Source organism: Bufo gargarizans, chromosome 1, assembly GCF_014858855.1.
Source record: "Bufo gargarizans isolate SCDJY-AF-19 chromosome 1, ASM1485885v1, whole genome shotgun sequence".
Classification (NCBI taxonomy): Eukaryota; Metazoa; Chordata; class Amphibia; order Anura; family Bufonidae; genus Bufo; species Bufo gargarizans.
Window position 1 is genome coordinate 738,894,447 of NC_058080.1, and position 15,972 is coordinate 738,910,418.

A 15,972-nucleotide genomic window follows, 5' to 3' on the forward strand; every position below is an offset into this window, starting at 1 on the left:
AACCACTCTGTGGGAGCCAGAACTCTTAATGGTTGGTAGGGGTTCAAATACTTATTTCACTCAATGAAATGCAAATCAGTTGCTATCTTTTATTTAAAGTTATTTTTTCGATTTTCCTTTTGATGTGCTATCTGCCACTGTTACAATAAACCTACCATTGAAATGATACTGTTCTGAGACTTTTCATTTCTTTGTCATTGGACAAACTTACAAAATCAGTGAGGGGTCAAATAATTATTTCCGCCACTGTACACCGTAATTACATTAAACTTTATAATACATTATTAAATAAGGAGAACCTAAAAAACAATGATTTGACCAATATATACCATAAAAATCCAGTGGGCTCCAACAGTAATAGAGCATAGCCATAGACCTTCATCCGGAAACTTGACCTGAAAGAAGGTTAGGAAACAACATTGCCAAATCAGATGTATGTATAAATCATAAACTTAATAAAAAAAATGTACTTTTATTATAGAAGTATATATTATAAATACTAATTTTAACAGTCACAAACCTTTCCAAGCTTTTCTAACACTGAGGACAGGACAGCATCAAACTGGCGCACAGGTTCCTATTGCAATGTAATAAAAGTTAGCAAGTAATGTAACTAAGCAAAGGACATAAAACATGAAGTAATGTAGGTAACACTTGCCTCATGCTTCGCTATCAGATGATGGATATAGGCGTCAATAACCTGCATCATACAATATCAAATTGCTTATACATATACACATCAGGTAATCACACTTGTCAATATGAAGTAAGTAGTTTTCTTTACCTCGTCCACCAGCCAGTTATTGCAGTACATGCAGTGTACGAAAGGATGAACTATACAGCTTGTATGGGCCAACAACTGCTTGCACAGAGCCGCCATCCTCAGCTTTCGAACTAAAATAGAAAAAATAAAAAAATTTAAACTCCAGGTCGGTAATATCAATCTGGGACCAATACCTAATACTGGTTGAGTATGCCCAATCCTAAAATTGACTTAAAGTAAGAAATGTAAAATTTTGAGTTCAATCCTCCAAATATTAACCATTTACCATGAATATAAGTTAATGACCGTAAATAATAAAAACTTTTGTAGTGCTGCTGTTATGCAAAGGGTGAAAAACTCAACCATTATTGGGTCAAACAGAAAAACCGGACCATGTATTCTTAACGTTTATATTGATTTTATTTAACACAATGCCAAATGGTGGTAAATAATACTGAAACCCTAAATATTAAGGGCAGAAATGGCTACAGAGTTAAAGGCCACACCAACAGGGCACGGCCAAACATTAGACCAACGGGGTCCAACAAACTTTTATACAACCAGTATGTGCTACCTCGTTCCATATTCATTGATACTGAGGGCTTTAAAATAAATGTCAAAATCAATATTCATTGCTTACTGTTAACATATATTTGAAAGGAAGATATACAGCAACTCATTTGGAAGTAATGAATTGCAACATATCGAGACTATAACAAAGCTGGATAAATCTGTTGCATGAATTAACCCTTGCTATATTACAGTGCTGTCTTTCTGGAGGAACTACTTCTTAATAACAGTACTGCTGGATCAAAACTACAATTCTGTTGGACACAACAATGTCCAATACAGTATAGTTAATCACAGTTGACTCACCGCCGTAAAACGGTCGACTATTATTCCCTCCATTTGACTATTGTGATGATTGAATTTGAGAACTTCTCGATTATATGGTGCCTTTTTGAGGATTCTATTATTGTTGGATCGAATGTTATTGTCCATTGTGGTGTAGTGTGCCCAACTGCAGACTCGCTGGGCACAGTTCACCATAGAAACATACCCCCATTGTGGTCTTACTAATTTCCTACTGCATCTCCACTTTGTAGCTGTTCTCACATTTTTTTATTTATTATTTTTTTATTGCATATTTTAATGAGTGTTATTCACTTTGCATACAAAATCTAGGGGATATACAATATAACCCTTTGTTTATAGGTCACAGTTTTTGATTTTTTATCCTTATTTTTTTTAAATGATAGTGTGAATCACATATACTCACCTATAATATCTTTTATCTATTATTTTTTTTTGCCTCTTGATATATTGTATCCTATAACGGTTTACAATATATTTATAGATTGCATTAAAAATCACGTTTGGGATTGAACCTTTATCATAGGTACTAAATATGAAGATATTTTGTTGACACATTGCTCAGCTATGAAGTGTATTTATATAACCCTTTTTTAACCTATGTACAATAAATATCGAGTACCTATCTAAATAAGTCCTGACTCCGGATATATATGCTATACTCCATATGAGGTGTGCACAACCAATCCATAACTTTATACCAAAATGGAACACGGTTGGTTGTTCAGCTTAAAAAAATATAATATTTTTTTTTTTTACAGTGCCATTATCATAGCAAACAATATGTTAACTAACTGATTTAACATACAAGAGCACAGGACAAATACACATACTTGGTTTACAAAGTCTCTACCCTGGTCCGAAAGGATTCTCTTGGGACAACCATGTCGATACACCATGGAGCAAATATGGCGTCCCACCTCTGCAGCAGATTTGGTTCGCAATGGGAATACCTCCACCCACTTGGAGAAATAATCCGTAGCCGTCAAAATGTATTGAAATCCATCAACTGTCTTAGGAAGAGGACCGGTTAGGTCGATCCCGACAAGCTCCCAGACAGCAGATACCTATCGGGAATACAATATGATATTTAGATTCATAATTTTTGGGCTTACATTTTGTAACACCAAGGGTATATTTCATTGTAGACAAGATATTTACCTTAATACACTAACGGCTGTGGAGCAGCGATTGGTTTTCCAGACTTCTGGCATTGAGGGCATTCCTGGATCTAATGGAAATGGCATGTAAACCGGTGTACACCTTTCCTCCTAATACAAAATACGGATTAGAATTGTTATTTACCCATTTAGCAATATCAACATGCATTCCATGCCAGAAGAATCGCGAGCCGATGGCCGATCGTGTTCTGTTGATCCCGGAATGTCCTCCAATGGGCGATAAATAAAATTCCACGAAGATTCTACAGGCTTCTTCCTCGTTTTTCACTAATCTTCGGGTTCCAAAGAACAACTCTCCATCTTACAAGAAAAATAGAGCTTTATTTAGTGAAAAATGATATGTGCACAGTTAATCATAAGGAGTGTCTTTGTAATACTAACCCTTTAAGGTGAATTTTGATGCGGTACGACGGAGTGTCTGCCTCTGTATCTTCTTAGACTCGGACGGGTACTCTCCAAAGCTTAGGAAATTGAAGATTTCCTTGTAGATTTTCTGAATACCTTTAAAAAGAAAGCACAATGCTCATTGTCCTTTGGTCAAAAAACATAATAACCCTGCCTGCAATCCATCACCTTTTTACATCTGTAGCTACTAAGTAACTATCCATTTCAGTGTACCAAATCTGTCTTATAACACCAGGCAAATTGACAAAACTATGGTTTAACCTAGAGTGAATGTTGTAAGATAGGCTTACACTCACTGCTCGGTAGTGTGATGAAACCCAAAACTTGTAGACAAGTGAATCAGCGACGAATCCTGTATAGGAAAAATCAAAGAAAATATTTTAAAATCTAACAATGTAAAAAAATAATGTTTTGTAATAACTCGCGGTTTAGACGTAGGAAATCCCCAGACAAGGATCACGGATGAGTGAGCAAATTACATTTGGAGCCTATAACGATTCAATATTATTAGTTGATTGTAAAATGTACTTAACTATATTGGGACTACTCACCAACAGAGAATCCAAACAAACAGGACACTGCTATGGCAAATGACTGAATAAGATACCAAGCCTGTGAGTGAAGAATAAGGAGACAAGGCTCATGTCAGACAGATGGTTTTCTGTACTGTACAGAATATTATTATTCGCCAGCGAGGAGTCTCTATATACACCACACCGGTATGCAACCAAGAACCCTTCAACACTCAGTGTACAATACAATCCTTTGTTTCTGAGGATGAACAAACTTTAATACAGGCAGCAACAATGACTGTACAGTCTGGCGCACATTTGCTGTAAGAGTTGGCACATGTGCTCTACAGGCAGCACCACTTGCTAGAAAAGCTTTCAAACATTGCAAGACAGCATGGCACATTTGATGCAAAAGCTGGCACATATGCTGCACACGCAGTAACACTAGCTAAAAACTTAGTACACATTTGCTCTACAGGCAGCCAAAAACACTATACAGACAAAGTACATTTGTTAAAGAAAAATATGTTTAAAAAAATGAACTTACTTTGTGTCCTGCTCAAACTTCACTCTTGCAAGTAAGAAATCACAGAATGTACTTGAATAATTTAAAAAAGCTTTCAAATTAGATTAGCACTCTTGAGACTCTCTCAAACGCAGTATAAACCAGTGGTCATACCAAAACAACACCCACAAAAGGATGACTGATAGTCACCCTCTTATATACTTCCCAGCACAGCCAATCAGCAGTGTTCACATGACCCTTTGCCAGCCAATGAAGTTCCATCAGGCGTGGTACACTGGCCCATCAGCAGTTATGAGGTGCTCCTCGCTTTGCCAATACCATAGTGAGAAGTACACAGGCGCTTTGGTGCCAAAATTACAACTAAAGCCCTACTCCTTTCACAATCTCATACTGTGACAGTTAAGTTTGTATTTATGGGCCAATCGGGTAATGCTGGCTAAATATAAGATGCCGCTTCCCTGTCACGTTCACAGCCTCTGTTAATATGAGCTGCCCAGCGCCTGTGACAATCTGCTGCCCCTGCGCATCCCCATACAGCCTCTATGAAGATTGGATGCCATGAGCGATCCCCATACAGCCCCCATCACAATAAAGTGCTGCTTTCCTGTGTTAATATGAGCTGGCCTGTGACAATCTGCTGCCCCTGCGCGTCCCCATACAGCCTCTGTGAAGATCGGCTGCCCCTGCGCGTCCCCATACAGCCTCTGTGAAGATCGGATGCCCCTGCGCGTGCACACGATCCCCATTCAGCCGCTGTTAAAACAACTTCCTATGCGATTTTCCTGCAATTTTTGTATATTTTTATTCGTTTTTCCATAATTGTTGTAACATAGTGTAAATGATAAAATGACACCTTAATACGTATAGTGATTGTAGATAGGACTTCAGTAATTATTGTAATTGTGTATGTACATTTGATACAAAAAAACTTCTGTCTGTTTTCAATTTTTCTTAAGTTAGAATAAAACTTGAATAAAATACAGTAAAATCGCAATTTAAAACTTCAATACTGGAATTTGATATCTCCGACTTCATTGATTGATATAGTAACACTTACATTTCTAATATATAGAAAAAACGCATATGCGTTTTTTTCTAAATTGCATGTGTTTTTTCTTATTTCAGGTGTAGTTTACATAACCCTTATTGTTCCGTAGATGATTCGGCAAAATTTGTTTCATAATGTCTTAAATCAGTAATTTTAATGTGGATGTTTTGACTTCTTTAATATATAAATATTTTTGATGTATAGATGTTTTTGATGTGTAGATATTAGGCGGGTGCCCTCCACCAAGGGGAGATCGGAGTGCTGGTAAACAGCCTGACTCCGATCACCCATCGGCAAGGGGCCCCAGCCCAATCTTATAGGAAGACAAACAATTCAAAATCCGAATTCAAACCGTCCGGTAGTAGTGTTCAAATCATAGATTCTTCTGGCCTCCTGTCTAGACATTTTTGCAATGTGGTCTCCTCCCCTCCAATGTACCTCTACCTTTTCAAAAGCAGCATATTTCATATTACTTGGATCTTTATTATGATGATATTTAAAATGTTTAGATAAAGAATGTTTTTCATAACCATTTTGGATTTTGTTCATATGTTCCGAAATTCGTGTTTTTAGTAATCTTTCAGTTCTGCCTATATACTGCTTTTTGCATGGACATTCTATTACGTAGAGGACATTGGAGGTCTTGCAGTAGAGAAAGGTGTCTATTTCATGTGTGAATAAATTACTGGTTGAGCAGATATTTATTTATTTTTTTTTAAAGTTTGTATTTTTACAATTATTGCATGTGTTACATCTATAGAAGCCCTTTAGGGTAAATATACTCTGAGTGGGAACTTTTTTTTGTTTGTTTTTCACTGTCGGGGCTATTTTGAGGGATAGATTTTGTGCCTTGGTACATTTTGTGGTAATTCAGTTAGTAATGGACCTATCAATCTATCCCTCAAAATATGGTGCCAATGTTTTTTTTATTATTTTCTCGATTCTTTTGTATTCCACATTATAGGGTAAAATTATCTTAATTTTATCTTCTGCCTTCTTTTGATTTTTAATTTTTGTGTTTTCTGGCTCAAAAAAGGTTTCCCTCTTCATTTTTCGGACATCTGCTAGGGACGACTCTACAAGTTGAGTGGGATATTCCTTCATTAAGAATTGCTCTTTCATAATCGTGGCTTCTTCCTCAAAATCCTTGTCTGTTGTACAATTCCTCCCTAATCTCCTAAATTGTCCTCTTGTACTTTAATGATTAAATCTAAAAATGTTATTGGTACTTATATTTGAGGTAAATTTTAAGTTGTTCTGGTTTGGATTTATTTCTTCCAGGAACACCCTTAGTTTATTATCATTTTTTTGCCATATAAAGTGGATGTTTGCCCAGGATCGCAAAAAGATAACCGATATATGCCTGGGATAGACAGACCATTCATAATGCTTTATAAAATATAGGTGCCAACATGTCTGGGAGGTATCATTGATAATGGGCAAGGGCTGAGACCTCCTGCTGGGGGTTTTCCTGCAGGATTAGCTTGCCTCCAAACTGGCTGGTTGAGGTGTGACTTTATCCATCTTGGGCCTCCTTGAAGCCTGGACCCCTGGGGCTTTCTCCCTTGCTAGCTGACAATCAGATGGCTGGGGGGTGGGAACATATTTTACACTGACTGTGTACATGCCAAAAGGTGAATCAGGGCTGCCAATAAATGATAATCCATATTCCTCACATAGGGGTATTTAGGGGACTGGGTGGGATTAGGTGTTTAGTTATGTTTTGGGTGGAGGTAGAGGCGCGGCCTAGTGCAGAAAAAGATTTGCGCCGCACATAGTGTTCCTTTTCCTTCTTTTCAAAAGTTTGGAGGTACGCACAACCTATTTTGACCACTGCAAATACAGGTGCTGCCTCTTCTTTTTCATTTTGGCCATATTCTACGAGTCACAACTTTTTTGTGTTGTATGAGGGCTCGTTTTTTGCAGGATGAGTTGACATTTTCATTGGCACCAATTTCAGATGCAGACATAGAAACATAGAATGTGTCTTTTGATTGGTTTTTATTCTGGGGTCTGGGGAGCCTGATCAACAACTAGAGACAGTAATTTAGGAAAGCCTTTATTCACAAAACATTACTATTGAGCAGTTTGGGTACAGTTTAGAGATAGTGTAGGGCAGGCATCCTCAACCTGCGGCCCTCCAGCTATTGCAAAACTACAACTCCCAGCATGCCCGAACAGCCTACAGCTATCAGCCTACAGCAGGGCATTGTGGGAGTTGTAGATTTACAACAGCTGGAGGGCCACAGGTTGAGCATGTCTGGTGTAGGGATATAATAGGGAGGCTTTATCCACACACTAGGGAGAGAGAAGTGGCCAATAGAACAGTGTAAAGCTTGGCTAATAGGAGCTATTCTATTAGACCTTGCTGCACTACAGATTTTAGGTTGTTTGGATTCTTTTATACATAAGCAATTCCATTAATCCACGATTCGGTTATTGGGGTGAAATTGTGGTCTGATACTACAGATTTGGGGCATTCACGTTCTTTTATATATAAGTAAATCCATAAGTAAATGTATACATAAGTAAATCTGTGCACCACCAATCCTCCTGTGCTGATCCAGACTGATCCCTTATCGTACCCTCTCCAGGCTTGGCATCTCATCTAGGATTTGGGGAAGTATAATCATATCCTCCCCTTTCTGCCATAGCGATTGTTATGTTTATTGGCCTATCCTTTCGACTTTATTGAAAGCCATACTTTATCAATATTTAAATGGTGTGTGGTAGAATTTTAAAAGGGTCTCAGTAGTAGCAGAACTGTGGACATTTGGTATGTGATGCAGATGCATTATATTTGGTCCCAAATATGTGGGAATTGTCTTTCTTTATGGCCATGAGATTTTTCTATTATCATTTGGCATTACTACAAGAATGTAATCTGATTCGCACACATATTATTGCATCCAGTTCTGTATGGTTTGTTTATTTGGAGTCTTTTTGCTATATGTGGTCCCCTGATGAACTGACCCCAGAGAACGTTTCAGAGAAACGCGTTGGGTCAAAGTTTTCATTCCTGGGACATATGATATGTGTTCCTTTTTTCCCACTGGTGATCAAAACCTGGTCGCCACTGGTTTACTTGGGAGCATATATGTATTATGTGTAATTATTTTTGTTGTAACTTCATTAATTTTCTAATACATGCATTGACTTATGACATCACTACTGGACTGTAGTTATACTAGGTCTCTTCTCAGGTGGCAGTATCTATTCCTTGTCAGGGACATATAGGGCCTATCAGGAGGTTCCTGACACAGGATCGCCCCTATGGGGCACTCATTAAGTTCTGCTAGGCAAGGCCTATAGTTTGATAGGGCAAGTGTGAGGGCAAATCAATTTTCTCTTCCTTGTCCTGCCCAGTCTCATTGTTAATTGCTTTTTAATGGTACAAATTGGGTGATTTTTAATGATCATCAGTAAAAGGTTACGTTTTATACTGGTGAAGGTACTCTGTGCTTACATTATAATTACGTTACACTAGTAACTACCTGATATCTGATGTCTATATCAGAACTGTGAAAAAGCTCCAGCAGTCATGTCAGTGGAGCATGAGCGCAGAGGCCCCTCTAGTCAGACCTTTGTGAGGATGGGCGATGGCGCATATAGGCAGCGACCAACTGACTACATAGGATATCTCGATAGTAGTGGAGTTTATCCTTCTCAGCAGGTGGGGAAAAAAAGCCAGTAGTCCCCCCTCTGCCAAATGGTGAGAATACGACGGTCAATCAGCATGCATCTGGCCAAATGGTGAGAATACGACGGTCACTCAGCATGCATCTGGCCATTTGCACAAAGGACTCGGAGGGACCTCCTGCCTCCATCTCCACTGCATATCGTCACGATGTGTCATCTTCCTGGTCTTCTCATCGCCCTCCTGCTCTTCTCCTGTCACTTGTGCAGATAAATCACCCATGTCTGTATACATTGCTTGTGCATGAATGTCGTCCTCCTCCTCCGCCAGTTCAGCCCCCACAGGGCTCAGGTATTTGTGAGATATAGGCGCCGCGTCTCCTGTCCCCTGGCCAGACAGATTTAACAGCATCATTTACCAGAACATGAAGAAGTGTAATGACATTATTCATCCTGTAGTCCTAGCAACTGACAAATAAAATGGCCTTTTCAAAAACCCTGAGCAAACGGCAGGTGTTGCACATGAGCTGCCACTGGCTAACGCCAAAGTTACACTGGGGAGTGCTCCTGTCTGCCTGCATCAGTAAAAAATCGTTTATACCCTTCCACTGCTCATATAGTCGGCCCACATTGTGAAGGGTGGCGTTCCAACGGGTGGAAACGTCACATATGAGGCCATTCTGCCTTTGAAGGTCAAGGAGGGAGTGTTTTGCAGGCTAAGAGTGGCTGGAGTGCATGCACAATTTTCTCGCCATTTTCAAGATGTCTTGCAGTTGGGTGGAATTCTTTAGGAACTGCTTTACAACCAGGTTAAAGACCTGCGCTACGCATTGCAGACACAATGTTCTTCCTGTTATTGGTGACCATGGTTCCGATCCATGGCGAGGAGGTAGCCGGGAATTGATTTCCTCTTGAAGGACGTGAAGCAGTTATTCCCCAAGCAAACCTGGTGCAGAACAGCGTGACACCACCATACTCTGCATAGGTGGTATGCTGGAGAAGCACTCCCAATTGTGCCTGCAGTGGAGGCTGAGGACAAGATTGAGGATGAAGAGGCAGAGAAGGACATTGGCGCAGGACTCACAGCTTGACACGGAGGTGGCATTGCTGTCACCTAGCAAAGTTGCTGGTGTGCTTGGGAAGGAATAACATTTACCTAGTGGGCGGTAAAGGACATATATTGTCCTTTACCATAGTCACAGCTCCACACATCAGTGCTGCCATTAACTTTACCAGACACCGACAGGCTCAAGGACTGGCCCACCTTCTGCTCAAATTGCAGAGTCGGTACAGTCTGTTTGGAGAAGTAATTACACCTTGGGACACTCCATCTTGGCTCGGCACAAGCCATCAGTTCTCTGAAAAGTGCAGAGTCAACCACAAGGAAAGGGAGGGACTGTAGTACCAGCAACGTGGCCAGGAGCTTCTGTGCTGTTGTATGTGTGCGCATACTGTTGTATTTTTGCAATGGCATCAGTGATCGAATGCTGGTGAAATGCTTCAGAGGAGTAGGAGGAGGGGCATCATCAGTTCCAGTAGATGATCGGAAGGAAACAGAGCTCCCTTCTGCAGAGGTGGTGGGGCCTTGACAGCTGGAAAAGGGTTGCAGGCCGCTAGAAGATGTCTCAATATTGGCACTCTGGCCACACTTCATCTTCTGCCACAGATTCTAAACACAGGCTGATGTCCTCCTGCGACTTGATGAAAAATTCCCACACTGCTGAAAATGCCATTTTACCCCCACCACTGTGCTGACTGCCTACCTTTTACAGAGTTCAGTAAAAGTTTTTTTACAGTAGAAATTAATTTCTGAAGTTATTACCCAAAGTCTCGCGAGACTTCGCGAAGTAATAACTTTGGCTCATAGGAGCTAATGCATTCTAATACTGTATGGAGTGTTCACTCCATACAGTATTCTAACGAAGTTTTAATGCAAATCGACTTTGGATGTTTCATCCAAAGTCGATTCGCTTATCCCTAGTGAACGCCCTAAAATTAGTAGTATCAGGCCACAATTTCACCCCAGAAACAAGGCTTAATGGAATTATGTAAAAAAAAATATGTGAACACCCGAAAATTTGTAGTATCAGACCGCAAATTTACCCCAATTACAGAATCAAGGGTTAATGGAATGTGATCAACCTAAAATCTGTAATATTAGAACACTTTTTAACCTCAATTAAGTGCAGCAAGGTGTAATAGAATGGCTTCTCTATTAGCCAAGCGTTACACTGTTCTATTGCCCCCTGCACTCTCCCTATAGTGTGGAAAAGTCTCACTATTATGTCCCTACACTATCTCAGGGCTGTCCCTAAACAGTTCTTATCAATTTTTTTTTTTACGAATAAAGTCTTTCCTAATCACTGTCCCTAGTCACATCTCTCCCTGCACTAAGTTCACTATAAAATGGCAGAGACCAGGCAGAATGAGACTTTTTATAGGGCTGTAACATCACAGGGGTTGGCTATCTGCTGATTGGCTGGCTGCATGGAATTATGGGTGATCCCTCATTCCCAGGCTTCTTACTTTCATTGTGTAACATGGTAACATGTGCAGCAGCTATTTTAGAAAAAATCTGATTGCTAGAACAAAGCACAAGGAAATTTGGATTTGTGATCAATCAAAGTTTTCCTGAAATTCAGATCGAATTCCACTTTGTTAACTTTGATTCGCTCAACACTATTAGAGGAGCCCAAGCTGAATTCTTAAACCAGGGTCCATGAGCCTCAAGTTATGCCCCGGCAACTGAGGGTTGCTCTCTGTCACACTTACCACTGGATCGGTATCTCAAGGACTCATCCCTTTACCAGGAAATTAAAATGATACTCATTCTTGAGAAACCACCAAGCCCGAAACTTATAGCACAACAACAGAAATTGTTGACAAATTGTTACTTGACAAATAAAACCCCTTTATTGTTAAACAATGGTCGAGGACAAAAATATTCCAGTCTATGACAATTTACCGGTACGCTAAATGGTTAGTTACAGAGAACCTTGAGGAACTCGGAGTGTTCTTAATTTAAATTCTTCCTTCAACACATCTTCAGATGGGAGCACAAGGAACAAGTCAGAGCAGTAGATAGTGACACAGGATTTCACTTCAGGGCAATGCTACATAATCGTATCTTCAATATAATTTAAAAAAAAAACATTGTTTTATTTTAATTTCAGACAACCAAGATGTGGGTCCCAAGTTTGGGAACTGTATCTATAAACAGCCAAAAGTAGCTGCATTATTGTTTCAGCCAAAATAAATGAATAGGAGTTGATGAAACAGAATAACAGTGAGCTTGGCTGTCTCTGTAAACCACACCACCTCTCTCAGCCTATGCCATAAAGTTGTAAGATGAGAATACAGCTTTAACTGTAAGATTTAAAATATCATTAAAAATACATATCTCCCTATACAAGATTTACCAGATGTTTCCTAGAAACCATCGTGTGGCATTGATGGACCTTTAATATCCAAATATACAACCTGAAAGGAAACCTGTGAATCGTCCATAGTTATATTGTTTGGCTTTACTGTATATAGCTGTATAACTGTATGAATTTTCTCATGTCTAACAAGACTTGATTGATCTATAAAACATTTGCCACATTGTGAACATGAATAGGGTTTCTCTCCTGTGTGATATCTCTCATGTCTAACAAGATGTGATTTATTTGTAAAGCACTTACCACATTCCGAACATGAATGTGGCTTCTCTCCTGTGTGAATTCTCTCATGTGTAACTAGACTTGATTTCTCTGTAAAACATTTCCCACATTCTAGACATGGATATGGTTTCTCTCCTGTGTGACTTTTCTTATGTCTAATAAGATGTGATGTATCTATAAAACATTTCCCACATTCTGAACATGAATATGGCTTCTCTCCGGTGTGAATCCTCACATGTGTAATAAGACTTGGTTTATCTGTAAAACATTTTCCACATTCTGAACATGTATATGGTTTCTCTCCGGTGTGAATTCTCACATGTGTAATCAGTCTTGATTTAAAAATAAAACATTTCCCACATTCTGGACATGAATATGGTTTCTCTCCTGTGTGAATTTTCATATGTGTAACAAGACTTGATTTATCTGTAAAATATTTCCCACAGTCTGAACATAAATATGGCTTCTCCCCAGTGTGACTTTTCTCATGTTTAACAAGATGTGATTTACTTGTATAACATTTCCCACATTCTGAACATGAATACGGTTTCTCTCCTGTGTGAGTTCTCCGATGTGTAACAAGAAGTGCTTTCTCAGTAAAACATTTCCCACATTCTGAACATGAATATGGCTTCTCCCCTGTGTGACTTCTCTTATGTGTAACAAGATGTGCTTTACTTGTATAACATTTCCCACATTCTGAACATGAATATGGCTTCTCTCCTGTGTGAGTTTTCTCATGTGTAATAAGATGTGATTTATTTGCATAAGATCTCCCACATTCTGAACATGAAAATGGCTTCTCTCCTGTGTGAATTCTGTCATGTCTAATAAGACTTGTGTCATCTGCAAAACATTTCCCACATTTTGAACATGAATATGGTTTCTCTCCTGTATGGCGTCTCTGGTGTTTATCAAGATGTCCTTTCTGTTTAAAGCATTTCCCACAATCTGAACATGAATATGGCTTCTCTCCTGTGTGAATTCTCTTATGTCTACCAATACTTGATTTACGTGTAAAACATTTCCCACATTCTGAACAGGGGTATATCTTCTCCCCTGTGTGAATTCTTCTGTATGTAGAAAGACCTAATCTGTTTGTGAACGCTTTACCACCACTTGTACCCCCTTTTTGACTGGTACTTCTGGACACAATCTGAGATTGGTCAGGAGAAGGTTCCTCATGATTAGGAGAATTATATGACATATCTGTACTGTGAAGTCCTGGGTGTACATTATGGTTTACTTTTGAGGAGCACTGCATGATATCTTCATCTTCTGCTTTATAATTTCTTGATAACATGAGTTTTCCCTCAAATTCCTTAATGGCATTCTCTGTGAAGAAAAGTTTTGAAATATTGGAATTTGTATTTTTTTTCTAGAGTTGACAAATTTATAAACTTTCCAATTAGGCTGAAATAAGATCCAGCAGAACTTAACAAGTATATGTTATTCATTTTGAACCCTCTCTTGGGTTTGATACAAAAAACCAAAAACAACGTCTGTGAATCCAACCCTAGCTTATAATACATTGATAAAGTTCAGAATTCTGGTCTGCACCCAGTCACGTTTAATATACAAGCATAGCATAAAAATGTCTGGCAATCAAGCCCTCCTTCTGCCAACATTTTTGGTCCTTTAAGATCAAGTGCACATCACATTAATGCAACAAGTTAATTTAAACAGGATCTGTCGCCACATTCCTCAACACAAACTGCATTCCTTAACTGGATCTCTTAGACCTGATGAAACTGATGGAATCACTAAAAAATCTATGCTTTAATATCCACTTAGACCTTAAATGACAAGCATTTTACCTCACCCCCCTGCTGCTGCTAAAATCTTGCATTTACAATACAAGTTGCAGTTTTCTTGGCTTTTATTGTACTGAAAATTCCCTTTCATAAAGCAGCAGTTTCAGCTTCTTATTGCTGCTTTATTTACTGCAGTCTGTACTGAGTGTGTGTGTGTGAGATAGCAGCAGAGTAGGAGGTACACTGAAGGACACAGGACTCTTGAGGACACTAAGGCTGAGTTCACACGGGCGTGACGGATTGGCTCAGGATGCGTTCAGTGAAACTCGCACTATTTTGCAAGCAAGTTCAGTCAGTTTTGTCTGCAATTGCGTTTAGTTGTTTAGTTTTTTTCGCGCGGGTGCAATGCGTTTTGATGCGTTTTTCACGCGCGTGATAAAAAACTGAAGTTTTACAAACAACATCTCTTAGCAACCATCAGTGAAAAACGCATCGCACCCGCACTTGCTTGCGGATGCAATGCGTTTTTCACGCAGCCCCATTCACTTCTATGGGGCCTGTCCTGCGTTACAAACGCAGAATATAGAGCATGCTGCGATTTTAAAGCATTGCAGAAGTGATGCGTGAAAAAAACGCTCATGTACACAGCCCCATTGAAATGAATGGTGCCGGATTCAGTGCGGGTGCAATACGTTCACCTACTGCATTGCACCCGCGCGGAAATCTCGCCCGTGTGAACGCAGCCTAACATTGTAGCTGGAGTCATAATATGCTCTTTTTTTATATCGGACAAGAACATGTTCAAAAAGGATTGTACAGCCATTCTGACATGGAGCTTTAAAGTAAGTACACCGGCCTCATCAGGTCTAAGAGGTCTAACTAATACTACATGCAAGTTGTATTGAGAAATCTAGCACTCTTTATACTGTTATGGACAATCTGGTCATGGCCAAAACCTACATTTAACAAGATAGTGAGCCATGAGGTAAGGCTCACGTCTCAGGATGAATTCATGGACATCACAATGACATCTGTATAGTCTAACTGCTGCACACGGATTGGAAGACTACACCAAAAGGAAGCCAAAACGGACAACAAACATCTTTAACTACTTAGCGACCAGGCATGGGTGCCATTTATTGATATATATTATACTTATATATACATATAACATTCCATTACTAAAACGTTTATATTTTATTGGATGGTACACATGAGGCGCTCTAATACTTTTAAATCCTACAATAAACACATGTGTGCCCAGACAATTTGAAGTCCAAACTTAGTCATATAAAAAGGGGCAAGTTGAATCAACAGGGGGCAGGCCTGAATCCTTGGAGCACTACTTTTGTAAAACCCCCGTGCTCTGCACACTACCCACCCCCCTTGATTGACAGGGCTAGACATCAGAATTCTGAGGGAAGAGCTGTGTCCTAAAGCATGCAAACTTCATATACACTACCTACTATAGCCTTACCATGCTGAGAATAGAGGTTTTCTAAGCTTAGAAAGCTAATACATATTACTGGTTTATTCACAAACAGAATATTACAAAAAATAACTGAAAATAAAAAAATCTAGAAGTCTTTCCTAGGATTTGAACCCAAGACAG

The 15,972-nt window shown here is 39.3% G+C and overlaps 1 pseudogene; it reads right to left on the reverse strand.

The window, feature by feature from the left end:
* The window catches only part of LOC122924933, a 124,213-nt pseudogene that overhangs the window by 106,885 nt on the left and 1,356 nt on the right, over positions 1 to 15,972 (reverse strand).